Below are 15,041 nucleotides of genomic sequence, written 5' to 3' on the forward strand. Positions count from 1 at the left end.
CAGAAGAACCAAACTTGGGAGCTTGTTTCATTGCCCCTAGACAAGCATACAGTTGGGTGCAAGTGGGTGTACAAGAGGAAGCCAGCAGTATCAGAAAAATAAGGGGAAAAGTTCAAGGCTCATCTTGTAGCAAAAGGGTATTCATAGTAGAAAGGGATCGACTACAATGAGATTTTCTCCTCGGTGGTGAGACACACTTCTATCAAGCCAGTGTTTGCCGTGGTAGCCAGTCAGGATATGCACTTAGAACAGATGGATGTGAAGACTGCCTTTCTCCATGGTGAATTAGAGGAGAAAATTTACATGACACAACCAGAGGGGTTCAATGCAGCTAGATAGAGTCACTTGGTTTACAAGTTGAAGAAGTCTCTATATGGGTTGAAGTAGTCTCCCAGACAGTGGTACAAGCGGTTTGACACTTATATGTTGAAGCTTGGCTATAAGCGCTGTGAGTATGATTGTTGTGTTTATGTGAGAAGTCTTGACGATGATTCGTTTATTTTTCTTACTTTATGTTGATGATATGTTGATTGCTGCTAATCATTTGAGTGATATCAATGAGCTGAAAGTCATGCTAGGTAAGGAGTTTGACATGAAAGATTTAGGGGCTGCTAGGTAGATTCTTGGGATGAAGATTCACAGGGATAGGGGAACTAGAAAACTATGGCTCTCCCAGCAAAGCTATGTTGAAAAGATCTTAGAGAGATTTGATATGAGCAATGCTAAAGCAGTAAGCACTCCATTGGCAAATCAATTCAAGCTTTCCCTAGATCAGTGTCCAAAGACAAATGAAGAGAAGGAATACATGTAAAGGTTCCATATGCCAGTGCAGTGGGTTGCTTGATGTATGCTATGGTTTGTACTAGACTGGACTTGGCGCAAGCAGTCAGTCAAGTATGCAAGTACATGTCGAAACCAGGGAAGCAACATTGGGAAGCAGTCAAATGGATTTTCAGATATTTGAAGGGGACTACATGTCTCGGTATCATGTTTGGCTGCCAACAGAGTAAACCTTCAGTTATTGGTTATGTTGATTCGGACTATGTAGGAGACTTGGATGTTAGAAGGTCCACAATGAGGTTTGTTTTCACCCTTGCAGGTGGACCAATTATGTGGAGATCATCGCAAGGTGGAATTCCGCTGCATTGTGACAGTCAGAGTGCTATAGTCTTGGCAAAGAACTAGGTGTATCATGCTAGGACCAAACATATTGATGTGAGATTTCACAAGATCAGAGAGTTGGGAGCTTGTGGACAGATACTATTGCAGGAGGTTCACACTTCAGAAAATGCAGCTGATATGCTAACCAAACCGGTTACCGTGGACAAGTTCAGACATTGCCTGAGCTTGCTGAACATTCACTGATGCTGGACTATGGAGCGCCCCCAACCCAATGGCGGAAGATGGAGATTGATGATATTCGCCAAGGTGGAGATTGTTGTGCAATGACTCATATCTCTAGATAACAACAATACAAGTTATGGGCTTGAGCTGATGTAAAGGGGTTGGGGTAGAGGGCTATATATATTGATGTTATGTAAACCTAATGTAACAAGGAGAAGAATAGTAAAACACTAATCCTTATTCTCTAATAATATATAGTGGTAGCCGCTCAACGCTCCCGGGGACGTAGGCACAATTGGCCGAACCTCGTTACCAAATCTCTTGTGTTATTCTCTTGTCTCTATACTCTTTACTATTTGATTGTTCGCTTGTTCCCAACAATTGGTTGATCTAAAGAGGTTGGGGTAAAGGGCTATATATATTTATATTATGTAAACTTAATGTAACAAGGAGAAGAATAGTCAAATACTAATCCTAATTCTCTAATAATATATAGTGGTAGCCGCTCAACTCTTCCGGGGACGTAGACATAATTGGCCGAACCTCGTTACCAAATCTCTTGTGTTATTCTCTTGTCTCTATACTCTTTACTATTTGATTGTTCGTTTGTTCCCAACAACTTTGCTCACTCTCACTAGTGACAATTTCTATAGAGAGTGTGGCAAATGGGGCTTTAATCAAGAACTAGAAAACAATAGGCTCAAGGGCTTCAATCTCAAATAAGCATTTCCCTATTAACTATTTTTGTATTTGGTAACAGTATGACAGTCATCACAGACAAGAAGGTTTTTGGTGATATTAATCAAGCTACCATATGGTGTGCTTAAAAGACCAAATGCAATATAGCTCAGAGCAACTTAATCTCATTGGCTCATTTACATCACGAAGAACACAATTAGTATAATGAACATAACCCAAAGCCTTTACCTGAAGTCTCTAATTTTCAACCAATTGATAAATATCTTCCCATTTAGGCACTTGTTAGTTAAAAAACTTAGCAAATAAACTGTTCACATTTTTAATTACTCAAACAAATGTTTAATTTTCTTTATATCAATTTCCTTCTCTTTCTCTTTCCATCTTCCACTTCCATGATTTGATTTGCACCACAAAAAGGAATTATGTTCATACCAGATACATATATTTATTTATATTATTTAGACACCAAGACTACTTCAGTTTTCTTTTGCTGCCTAGTTTCTTTGTGAATGGGGTGAATTCTTTGGTTGGGGGACAGAAGGGGTAGAAGCTTATCACACAATCAGCTTTTACAACAGAGAAAACAAATCAGAGGAAAACAGAAACTTCTTTAAGAATTTCATAAGGAAAACAATATATGAATTCATTACTTTACAAGCTCATACAGGGGGTTAAAAGAAGAACAAGCCAAGAAAAGGAAAAAATAATACTGAACCAATGAGGCTGACTTTCTTATTTCACCCTCCTTTGATCATTTTGCCAAACAAAGTGTGCAAAATTATGTCAAAGAATCAGATAGAAATATATTGAAAATATGCTTTGCACCACAACACCATTCATACCTGCTGTAACTTATGAAGATGCTCCAATAATGAAGTAGCCTTCCGTTTGGCCCTCTCTGTACCACTCCGAGAAAGGTCAGAAAGCGGTACGGCAGCACCGAGTATCCCTCTTGCACAAAGCAAATAAAATGGCTGCTGCATTCTCTTTGTTGCGAGGCAATCCTGTCCTCAAAATATCTATTAAAACTGGTATTGTGCTGGCTTTTACTATAGCAACCTTTGCCTCATGGTGGCTTGCAAGAACTGACATTATTGTTAGGGCTTCGTCGACCATTGATTTGCTTGAATCTGTAAGCATCTTCAACAATGATGTGATAATCCCTGCTCTAATGGCCTTGCCCTTGTTCCCTTGATAAATGCATAAATTGAACAATGCTGTTGCTGCATCTTTTCCCCCTCTAGGGCTGCCATTTTGGAGCAATTCTACCAATGCGGGAATAGCTCCTGAGGCACCAATTATTATTTTGTTCTCATCTGCAAGTGACAAGCTAAAGAGGGTTGCTGCTGTGTTTTCTCTCGATTCCATGGTTCCAGCTCGGAGGACTTGGACAATGGATGGAATGGCACCAGCAAGCATTATAAGTCCCTTGTTGTTTCCGCATATAGAAAGGTTGAGAATGGAAGTAATTGCATTGTCTTGCGTCAATACATCTTCTGATGTTAAGAGGCTGACTAGAACTGGAATTGCTCCAGCTTCAGCAATTAGTATCCTTTTGTCTGTGCTTCGTTTGGATAGTGATCGAATTTCAGAAACAGCTGATCTTCGCTCCTCAATGGACCGGCTGGAGAGCTTCCGGACCAAAGCTTCAATTGCTTCTACGTCACCTGTAACATCTCTGAATGATCCATCACTCTTTTTTATTTTGCCATTAGTTAGTCCTGTTGGCTGCTCAATGTTGTGATCTATACACCACTGAGTAATAAGGCTCCTTAACACATAATTTGGTGTAAGGGTCAAATGTTGGAGCTTCTGCTGAGTTTTTGGACACGTTATATTTCCACAATCTATCCATCTCTGTATGTAAGATCTCTCATATGTCTGCAGAATTAAAAAAAAGTAAAAAACTGAGCATGAAATATGGGTGAGCTAAGAAATTTACAGGAAGCTTTGTGTTTTATGCAACATCTGAAATGAATATACCTGACCCGTAGCCACAATAACAGGATCTCTCATTAGTTCCAGAGATATTGGGCAAAGAAAATCTTCAGGGATCACAATGGCTTCTGGTTTTTTAACTCCGGATAGACACTTACTCTCTGAATTTTCTTGACTTTCGGGAACATTTACATTTGATGAGGATACATCAGTAGATGCAGGGATGCTCCTTGATCTTTCCAAGAGAGAAATCTCTGAATCCCACTATTGTTTTTAGGAATACTGTTCACTTCTGATAAATTTTCAGGACAACTGAGTTGTTTATGCAATCCATTCACAGATTTGCCATGAACTTGGCTAATCTCTTGAGCCAGTGACTGGGGTAATTCATGAGATGGCATTTTTGAAATCATAAATCCATGTTTATCTGTGGCTCGCCTCAATTGTGTTCTCACCAAGTCCACCTAGAAAAACAGATAATATTAGTAAATTCATTGAAGGAAGTTTAGGTAAAAGTGACTAACAAAAAAACCACATTTATCCAAGTTCAACCTGTTCTCTGACTTCTTCTGAGATGTCTATATTGTCATAGGGTAAGTTGCTTCATATTTTTTCCAATTTCCATGTCATACACTGAAATTGGAAGACAGTGGTTTTTGCAGCTCCATCCTTAAATCAAGATATATCACATTTCAGAGATGTACACAGACATCCTTTTACAGATATACATGTCCACAGAAATTCAGCATTGCTAAGATTCTAAGTTAAATAATTATAGAAGTGTAAAATAATCTCCATTTGAAGAATATTTTATGAACCAAGTAAATAATACAAAGAACAGTATACAAATGCCAAAAAGAGGAACAACTTTCGTCAAGGAAACATGCCATGAGTAACCTATGGAACATTCTTTTCATTGGGAAATTATCAAAGCATCTTCATTTTCAGGATCTCACCTAATAAAAACAATGCAAATAAGGTAAAAATATTTTGGTGTGCTAGGGACTATTGCTTTCGTGATATGTTAACATGTACAATTTTCATTATCCCATGTAGCCCAACATGGTTATCAGCTTATTAAGCTCTTTGATTATTAAGCCTGTATCAGTATTTAGAAGTGATGTCAAGATTATACTACTTATTTTGCAACCCCTTCAATAAATTAGTCACTATAATTATATTAAAATATATGATGCCATTAGAAATAATAAAATTTTAATAATTTTCTATTTGGGCTTCATATTCTCCCGAAAAAATTATATCACACATTCCTTAGGCGAATACATGTATGCCATTTATATTTAGGAGTAATGATGTATTATCATGCTAAATCATCTACAAATCATCATACTCAAAAGAAAGTGACTCAGTCACTTATAAACTAATCATTAATAAACAAAATATTACTTTGTGACATATGTCACTTTCTTCTAAATAGGAGGATTTAGTGGAAGAATATATCATTTTCCTATAGAATTGCCTTAATACAATCTAGTTTATCAAATATATCAATTATGGAACCACTCAACCTTCATTAGAGTCAAGTATAACTTGATCATGATAATTACTATATTAATATAATTAATGACATATGTCAAATATGGATAAGTAACCTAAATTTTTTGTCAAATGTGATCTCAAACATGTCTATTCCTAATTAGCACACTTTAATCTTTAGTGAAATAAATTCGTAATATTTAATTATAACACAATCATTACATGCAAAAAATAAATAAGTACATTTTAATATTGAAGAATAAGTTGTTAACTTTATTATGCATAAAAGTAATATAATATGTCCAAAATAAACCATAAACCATATAGACTCCCACTAAATTAAGATATTCTAAGGAGCAACACTCACATGAGCAATGCGTTGATGAAACTAAGTCACTAACAAAATTCTACAATCATATCTCATGGTTCAATGGTCCTTCAAAGCCATCGACTGCATGCATAAAGATTTTTTTTTGCATCTCATCTTTTAAAGTCAATTTTCGAGTATCGTTCGAAATTAAACTTGTCTTCCTTATATAAAAAGTGGGACAGATGATCCCTATTCGAAAAAAAGGTGAACTACGGATCTAAATTACTGCAAAGCATAAACGATCGTTTAACAAATAAGCTGGATTTCAAAAACCAGAAAAAAAAGTTAGATCAAGAGTAACTCACAAAAGAGCAATTGAAACGAAAGTTTCTAGCTATAGAAAGCAAGCGTTTCGCAGAGTGAAGAGCAAGAACCATATCAGAGGACCACGAATCATAGTCATCAGTAGTAGTAGAAGAAGTGGAAGCAAACTCCACAATCTTGTTCAATTCCTTAACCTCCTCGAACAAGTAGGTGAGGAGCGAGATTCGGCGAACTAAATCGATGCAGTCTTTCCTGAACATGGCATCGGCAGCGGAGGGTGTGTTGGCGGAACACATTCCAGTGATGTCGTGAATGATAGAAAGGATATCATCCGACGAGTGATTCCCGGCGGAGAGTTCGCCGACCATGTTTGCGGTGTAATAATGTAATGAAAATGGTTTGCGGTTTAATATCAGCAAATTCTTTCTCTCTCATATCATGAAATTGTATAGGTTTATAAAAGCCTTCGTTTTTTTAATATTTAATTAAATAATAAATCTTAAAAAATACTTCATATATACATTAAATTACTTGTTTCATTAGGTTTTCTTTCGATACATTTTTTTATCATTAGTTGATTTGCTAAACAAACCACTAAATGACATGCCTCCCAGAAATATTTGTATCTAATTGGAAGCTATTGGTGATGAACTTCACTCAACTCAGCTTGAGTCGTTAAGGATTGACTTGAGTCGGATTATGAATCGAGTTTAATGTCAAACTAATTTTTCAACTTAAGTGAGTTCAATTAAAGTTCACACCTTTGGAGTGAGTTAACGAAATCTAATTTAGGTTTCTCATCGACATACATTTAAAGGGTCTACAAGGTGTTAGTGGATTATACATATACATGTAGAAATTTTTTATGAATCAATAGTAAATATAGTTACCAATTAAAATTCATGTATTATAGATTGTCGATATGTATATGTATGTATAGAAAGTAACTCAATTAATAACAATCTTTAGTATGACAAATGTGATCAATTATTATGTATAATTGAATCTTATTTGACCATTACCTTTTAATTTATATTCGTTATGTTTTTTAGATGACTCGATTATATGTGTATATATACATAACACATATAACTGAGTCACCTCAAGAATATAACGAATAGAACTATATTTAGCTTAAACTCGGTTCGTTTATTTAACGAATTTAATTTTTTGTTTAAGTTCAACTCATTTAGTTTATAAATCAAGTTTATCAAATTAAATAATAAGTCGTATTTCAAATGTGTAGTTTATACAATTTAGTAGAGTCCTAATTTTTTAGATGAGCTTTATTAATGGTGTAAGAAATTACATTAGTTTTTTGGAGCATGCATTAGTTTTTTGTGATAAGGGCATGTTAGATAAGGATGGGTCCCACTGTTTTTTAAAATTATATTCTAATATATGTATATTTTAAATTTTAAATATATTAAATTCAAATAATGTATTGCAATACATATGTGTGCTTCTAGGATTGGAAACGAGTCAAATAGAGTAAAACCAGAACTTAGTTCGGTTCATCTTGATAATGATTTGCTTGAATTGAAACTCAACTCCACTCCGATAAGTTAGTTTTTTAGTTCGAGTTCGGTTTTGTTAAAGTTCATGAACTGCTCGGTACAGTTAAAGTTCACGAACTATTCGGCACAACTAAAGTTCACGAGCTGTTCGACTCGAATTGGTTCACTTGGACAACTCAAATAATTAATTCGTTTTGAAAAAATATTGGATAAGGTTATATATAAATATGAGAAAAAATGTATACACTGATAATATATGAGTTTTATACACTGTCATTATATCATTTATCATTCATGTTAAATCATCATGACTCTTCAAAAAAGTAATCAAAGTAATGATGAAAGATGTAGCGATTATGTATAATATTTACAATGATGATGCATAGATATTACATTCTATAAATATAACTTTGTTTATATATATAATAACAATAAACATAAAAATAATGTATGTGTCATCGTATAATAACAATAAACATAAAAGAGTAGTTTATATATATATATATATATATATATATATAGCCAACTCATGAACCTACCGAATCGAACTCTATTCAGCTCAAGTTCGGTTCATTTATTTAACGAGCTCAATTTTTAGCTCAAATTCGGCTTATTTTATTTATGAACCATGTTTGTCAATCTAAATAATGAATTGAGTTTGGACGAATACCGAATAGTTCGATTTATTGGCAGAACTATGTGCCCATATTTAATAGTAGTTCTAGACCCATAAATTAAAGTTCTAATTGATGTAATTAGTTGTAAATTATCTAGACGGTTAAGGTAATATTTAGTAGGTTAAAAATTTGTGAGTTAGTTTAGTGAATCAAATTATTAAGAGTAGCCAATAAAAAAATTAATAGTTAGATTTTGTTTGGGAGTTGGGTTTTGGAGGGAAAGGGAAAAGAAATGATAGTTTTGGAAAGCATTCTTATTGTTTGGGAGTTGGATAAAGGAGATGAGAAGGTCTTTCTCATTGTTAATTATATTTTTAAAGGAAAAAAATGTTGTTACATTATCATTAGTTTACACTCTTTCATCTAAATTTCATATTCTCAGACAATGGAGAAGATTTCCTTCCTTTTCCCTTCCAATCCTCTCCTTATTAACCATTTGATCTCTCCCATTTCCTTTCCCTCCTAACTTCTAAACAAAGTCATGGATAATAGTAACGAGATGTTTATACGAATAATACTTGTTGATCTTTTAAAGGATCATCTTATTTTACTAAGTTACAAAAATATATAGTTAATAAGCACTTCAAGTAGTTTTTGAACTTATAAACTACATTTATGTCATACCATAAGTCATTGTTTTGGAGTTATGAGATGGATCAAAGAGTTAGAAAAGGGAAGATTTCTCAAACACTCCAAAATCTTCCATATGTATATTTTATTGTATATTATATAATTATACATTATTGTTTATTTCTCATTGTTAATTATATTTTTAAAGAAAAAATTAAAAAAATAATTTTACATTATCATTAGTTTATCCTCTCATCTAAATTTCATACTTCTAAACAATGAAGAGAATTTTCTTCCCTTTTCTAACTCTTTGATCCATCTCATAACTCCGAAACAATGACTTATGGTATGACATAAATGTAGTTTATAAGTTCAAAAACTACTTGAAGTGCTTATTAACTATATATTTTTGTAACTTAGTAAAATAAGATGATCCTTTAAAAGATCAACAAGTATTATTCGTATAAACATCTCGTTACTATTATCTAAGACTTTGTTTAGAAGTAAGGAGGGAAAGGAAATGAGAGAGATCAAATGGTTAATAAGGAGAGGATTGGAAGGGAAAAGGAAGGAAATCTTCTCCATTGTCTGAGAATATGAAATTTAGATGAAAGAGTGTAAACTAATGATAATGTAACAACATTTTTTTCCTTTAAAAATATAATTAACAATGAGAAATGAACAATAATGTATAATTATATATATTATTAAACATGTTTAACTATTTTGATATTTTATCTCCAAAAACTCCAATTGGAGAAATTTAAAAAATAGATACACATATGGTTTTAGAGAGTTTGAGAAATTCTCCAAAACATTCTCATCTCCTTCATCCAACTCTCAAATAATAAGAAGACTTTGCGAAACCATTCTTTTCCTTCTCCTTCAAAACTCCACTCTTAAATAAAACCTATGATACTATAATAATTTTTCAGTCATATGATAGTCAAAATGGATTTTACTCCCATCAATAACGTATTTTGAAACATATAACAGGGATTGAACATTAAGTATCGTTTTCTAAATAACTTAGCTACTAATAAAAATAGTAAAAAGTTGAAATTTAATTTCAAAGTGGAAGTTGTTTGATTTATTAATGTTTGTTTACTAATTACTTCATTATTTAATTGGAATGAGAATGATAACCGGAAAAGCGAGAATCTCAGAGAGATTGAAAATTGAGAATATGATGAGAGAGATAGAGTAAAGAAACAAGAGGATACAGTTGGGTTAGGAGTATTATGAATTGTAATGTAACCTGCCATTTTTTTTTATTTTTTATACAGAAAATTTTGTATAGAGATATATGTAAGAGAATAATGTATCTCATTGTATAAGGAGATAACTTATCTCCTCTAACTAGTAAAAATGTGACATGTGTACTATTTTGTTTATTTTTAAAAATATTTTTATAGAAAATGATGAAATATGACACATGTCATGATTTCACTGGCAGAAGGAGATAACTTATCTCCTTATACAAGGAGATACTCCATTCCCATGTAAGAGAATAATGTATCTCCCTGTATAAGGAGATACCTTGTCTCCTCTAGCTAGTAAAAATGTGACATGTGTGCTATTTTGTTTATTTTTAAAAATATTTTTATAGAAAATGATGAAATATGACACATGTCATGATTTCACTGGCAGAAGGAGATAACTTATCTCCTTATACAAGGAGATACTCCATTCCCATGTAAGAGAATAATGTATCTCCCTGTATAAGGAGATACCTTATCTCCTCTAGCTAGTAAAAATGTGACATGTGTGCTATTTTGTTTATTTTTAAAAATATTTTTATAGAAAATGATGAAATATGACACATGTCATGATTTCACTGGCAGAAGGAGATAACTTATCTCCTTATACAAGGATATACTCCATTCCCTATATGTAATATGTTACATTTAGATATTAAAAAATAATTAAATTTTTAGTATTTTATCAAAATTTATTCATTATAAGTTTTCATTGCAAGGAAGGACGAAACGGTTTCCTTAATATATACTCCTTATACGATATATTTGTCCACTTTTAAATTTTTATGTTATCATATTCTACATTTAAAATTAAATAGATTATCATAATACATTTTTATATTATTTATATAATGTACTTGTCTCTTATTCCAAACTTTTTAGTATGATTTTAGGAATATTTTAGTGGTTAGGATAAATTAAACATAATAATAGGATAGGTCTCAATATTATATGAAAAAAAGATATATACATTGTTAATGTATAAATTCTATATATTATCACTATATTATCTATCATTTATATTTACTCTTCAAAAAATAATCTAAATGAATGGTAGATGATATAGTGATTGTGTATAAATCTTTATATACTGATAATACATAAATATTACACTCATATTATATTGTAATCAAGAGTTTAGTAAGGGAGCAAAAATAGGATAGGGTTATTTTGTTAGCTTATCATTTCTTATTGACCTAATATATTTTCTATGTCATGTGGAGGTAGATTAATGACAAGTATACGTTTTTTCCTCACACTTCAATATCACCATTACCACATTAATTAATGTTATCATTATTGGTGTGCAATTAACACTAGACATGATAAAAGCTTATTTGGTAGGGTGGATATGATAAATATTATGCACAATGAATAAAACAATGTGTCATGCATAATGAATAATTAATTAGATTGAATAAAATTACCACTTAGTAAAGTAACACATGAAAAACAATGTATCATTACGTATAACAATCTAGTTTATCATTCCCAAAGTATAAATATTATGCAATGTTGAAATAGTGGTGAATCATGAGCACAACCTTCATATTTCTTTTGACATTTTGCTTTGTTATGATTTTGGTTGCTAGCTGGAGTGGGAACATTAGGATGCACAAAGAAAGAAGAAAGGGGTGAGGATGCAAGGTCGATTGCCAACGTGTAAAAGCCATCATTTTGTCACCTTACTATGCAACCATGAACCATATAAAATAACCAATTAAAAATTATAAGAAAGGAAGCTTCCTAATATATAATATATCTTTTTTAAGGATCAAGTTTCCACAGTTTTATACTAGTGGAGAACATTCTTTCTATGGGAATATTAGTTTTTAATATGAACTCAAATTTTTTGCTTAACAAAATACACACATATATTAATTGAGCCAACCACCTCTTAAAAAGATTCGTAATATGATTTAGATATTTCTTTTATTTATAAATTAAAAAGTTGCACTTACTTCGTTAATATTTCAACACTTATATTTTCATTTAATAAAATAAGTTAAGTATTTTTTCATTTCTTCATAACTAAAAGGTTGTTGTGATTTTTTAGAAGTTGCTTTACGACTTCTAGGAAACATTAACTACTTTTTCATTTCTCCATATTAAAGATTTTAACTCTCTTTTTGTCTCAGATAAATGAAAAATCCATATATAATGAGGTTAATTAAATGTTTGTTATAGGACTATTAGCTCAGAAGTACAATAATATTAATTTAGCGTATGTTAAATTAAAATGCAATAAAAAATATCAAAATTATTGATTATTATCATAATGTAATATATATATATGGTCCGACGGTGTACAGATTTATACACAATCAATTTATTATTCACCATTAATTTATATTAATTTTTATTTAAAAGTCAATAATAATTGAAAATAAATAATAAATAATACAATAACAATGTAAAAAACTCTTATAATATTGATTCATTCGTGTTTTTCTGTTTTATAATTTGGTTGAAAGTGTTTTATAATAAAAATAAACGCGTATTTAAAGCATAGCTCAACTTATACATGATTGTGTGTATTACATTATTACTCTCATCCATTTGTACCAATTGGTATTGACTTATGGTACATTTTGGAATGTTTGATGTGTGGTGTCACCCTTGTTGCCTTAGGGTTCCTGAAAAGTCCATTATTAAAATATGAGGTTATAACAGGGTTGATTATTTTTAATTGTTTTATTTAAAAATAATTTAAAATTTATACCATTAATTTTTTCAAAGTACTTGTGTTATCATTTCATCTAGTATTAGATCCTCAGGTATAAGGGAAAACATTACTTTATTATATTTTCTAACTTTTAATTTAAAAATAAAGAAAAAATTGAACTCTTAAATTTTTTTAGGCGTCAAATATTAAAATTTAGACCCAATATTAGACTTTCAAGTATTCTCTATAGTCTATTTGAGTGCTTCAAATTCAAAAATTAATATCGTGTTCGACATCAAGACGAGAGACTACCAATGAAATATAAAATGGAAACGTAACAATTTAATTAATGTGTATTATTATATTCATGAAGATAATTAAATTATGCATTCTATGATTCTTTTTGCTTCGTTTTGGTGCATATAATTTTGCGAATGATAATTTACACATCAGTAACTCACCCATATATATGAGCAAAGCTTTCCACCCAATGGGAGATTTTTAAGAGATTGTAGGGAAATTCAGAACCAATTTCTCTTCTGATGCAAAATGGACACTTGCGGAAGCGGAAAATAGATAAAGGAAATAGAAAAAAGTAGTAGAATAACACCAATAATTTTAGCATGGAAAATCCTCCTCAATGTGAGAAGGAAACAACCACGAGACCTACTCCAGAGAATAGCTCTACTATAGAAAGTAGGATTACAATATTTGACTCTCTTACTAAGAGGATAACATTCAATCTCGCACAAAAAAATATGGAAATACAAACTCTCTAGTGTTTCACTAGGAATACAAATCTCACACTATGTGGATATAAACTCTATCACTTTTTCTCTATGTTGTAATTTCTCACTTGCTTGTTGTATCTCTTCCTCATAAGTCCCCTATATAGTGGACGAGATCGAGGAAAACTTCATCATAAAGGCATAGTGGATGATTAATTGTTGTCATACTTTTCAAGACACTTTGAAAAGTGTTACTCCAACTTTCTAAGTTAGACTTCAAAGTTCTCAAGAGTCAAGGATCAATTACAAGACCTTGGAATAGTCATCATTGAATGTATTCAATGGTTAATCTACCAAAATTCATTGGTCTTGTTTCCACATCAATTAGGAAGGATTCCCAACAAATCTCCCCTTTCTTGAATTAATTGATGGGTATCACCTCTACAACAATCTGTTAATTTCTTGAGTGAAACTGTCTTGGTCATCAGGTCGGACCAGTTGTCATCTGTATGAATTTTCTCTAGCTGTAACTCACCATCCCCCAAAGCATTTCGTATCCAATGATATCAATAATAAATATGCTTTGTCTGAGAATGAAACTTAGGATTTTTAGCTAAGTGGATTGTACTTTGGTTGTCATAGTGCAAAACATATCTATCTTGAACATAATCTAACTCATGCAAGATGTTTTTCATATATTTTATCTCATTGCCAGCTTCAGACGCTGCAATATATGCTGCTTCAGTTGTTGATAATGCAACACATCTTTGTAACTTGGATTGCCAAGATAGAGCTCCCCTGCAAAGGTAGTTAGATAAGTTGATGTAGATTTTCTGGAATCTATATCTCCAGTCATGTCAGCATCTGTGTATCCTACTAAGATAAGATCTTCATTACCAAACCATAAACATCTTTTGGTAGTTCCTCTCATATATCTCAATATCCACTTTACTGCATTCCAATGCTCTTTATCGCTATTGGACAAGAACTGAATCACAACTCCAACTGTATAGGCAATATCTGGTCTTGTACAAATCATGGCATACATTAGGCTTCCTACCATAGAGGCATAAGGCATTCTGCTCATTTCTTCATCACTAGTTAGACATTACATTGTTGTTAACTTGAAATGTCCAACAAGTAGAACACTAACAAACTTTGCCTTATCCATGTTGAATCTCTTGAGAACTTTCTCAATATAGTTCTCTTGTGCTAGCCATAACAATTTCTTGGAACAATCTCTGATTATCCTTATTCCAAGGATCTGCTTTGTAGGACCCAAGTCTTTCATAGCAAAAGACTTGGTTAAAACATTCTTCAAACCAACAATCTCGGTCTTGTCATGCCCAATGATTAACATATCATCAACATATAAGAGAAGGATAATAAAGTTTCAATCTTCATACCTTTTAATGAATACACAATGATCACCAGTTGTCTTCTTGAAACTGTATTTGGTTATGAAGGATTCAAACTTCTTGTACCATTGTCTAGGGGCTTGCTTCAAACTGTA

The 15,041-nt window shown here is 32.0% G+C and overlaps 1 pseudogene; it reads right to left on the reverse strand.

Moving 5' to 3' along the window:
- On the reverse strand, window positions 2,670-6,534 carry LOC109332301 (annotated as a pseudogene).

The sequence above is a fragment of the Lupinus angustifolius genome, chromosome LG18 (genome assembly GCF_001865875.1).
Source record: "Lupinus angustifolius cultivar Tanjil chromosome LG18, LupAngTanjil_v1.0, whole genome shotgun sequence".
NCBI lineage: Eukaryota > Viridiplantae > Streptophyta > Magnoliopsida > Fabales > Fabaceae > Lupinus > Lupinus angustifolius.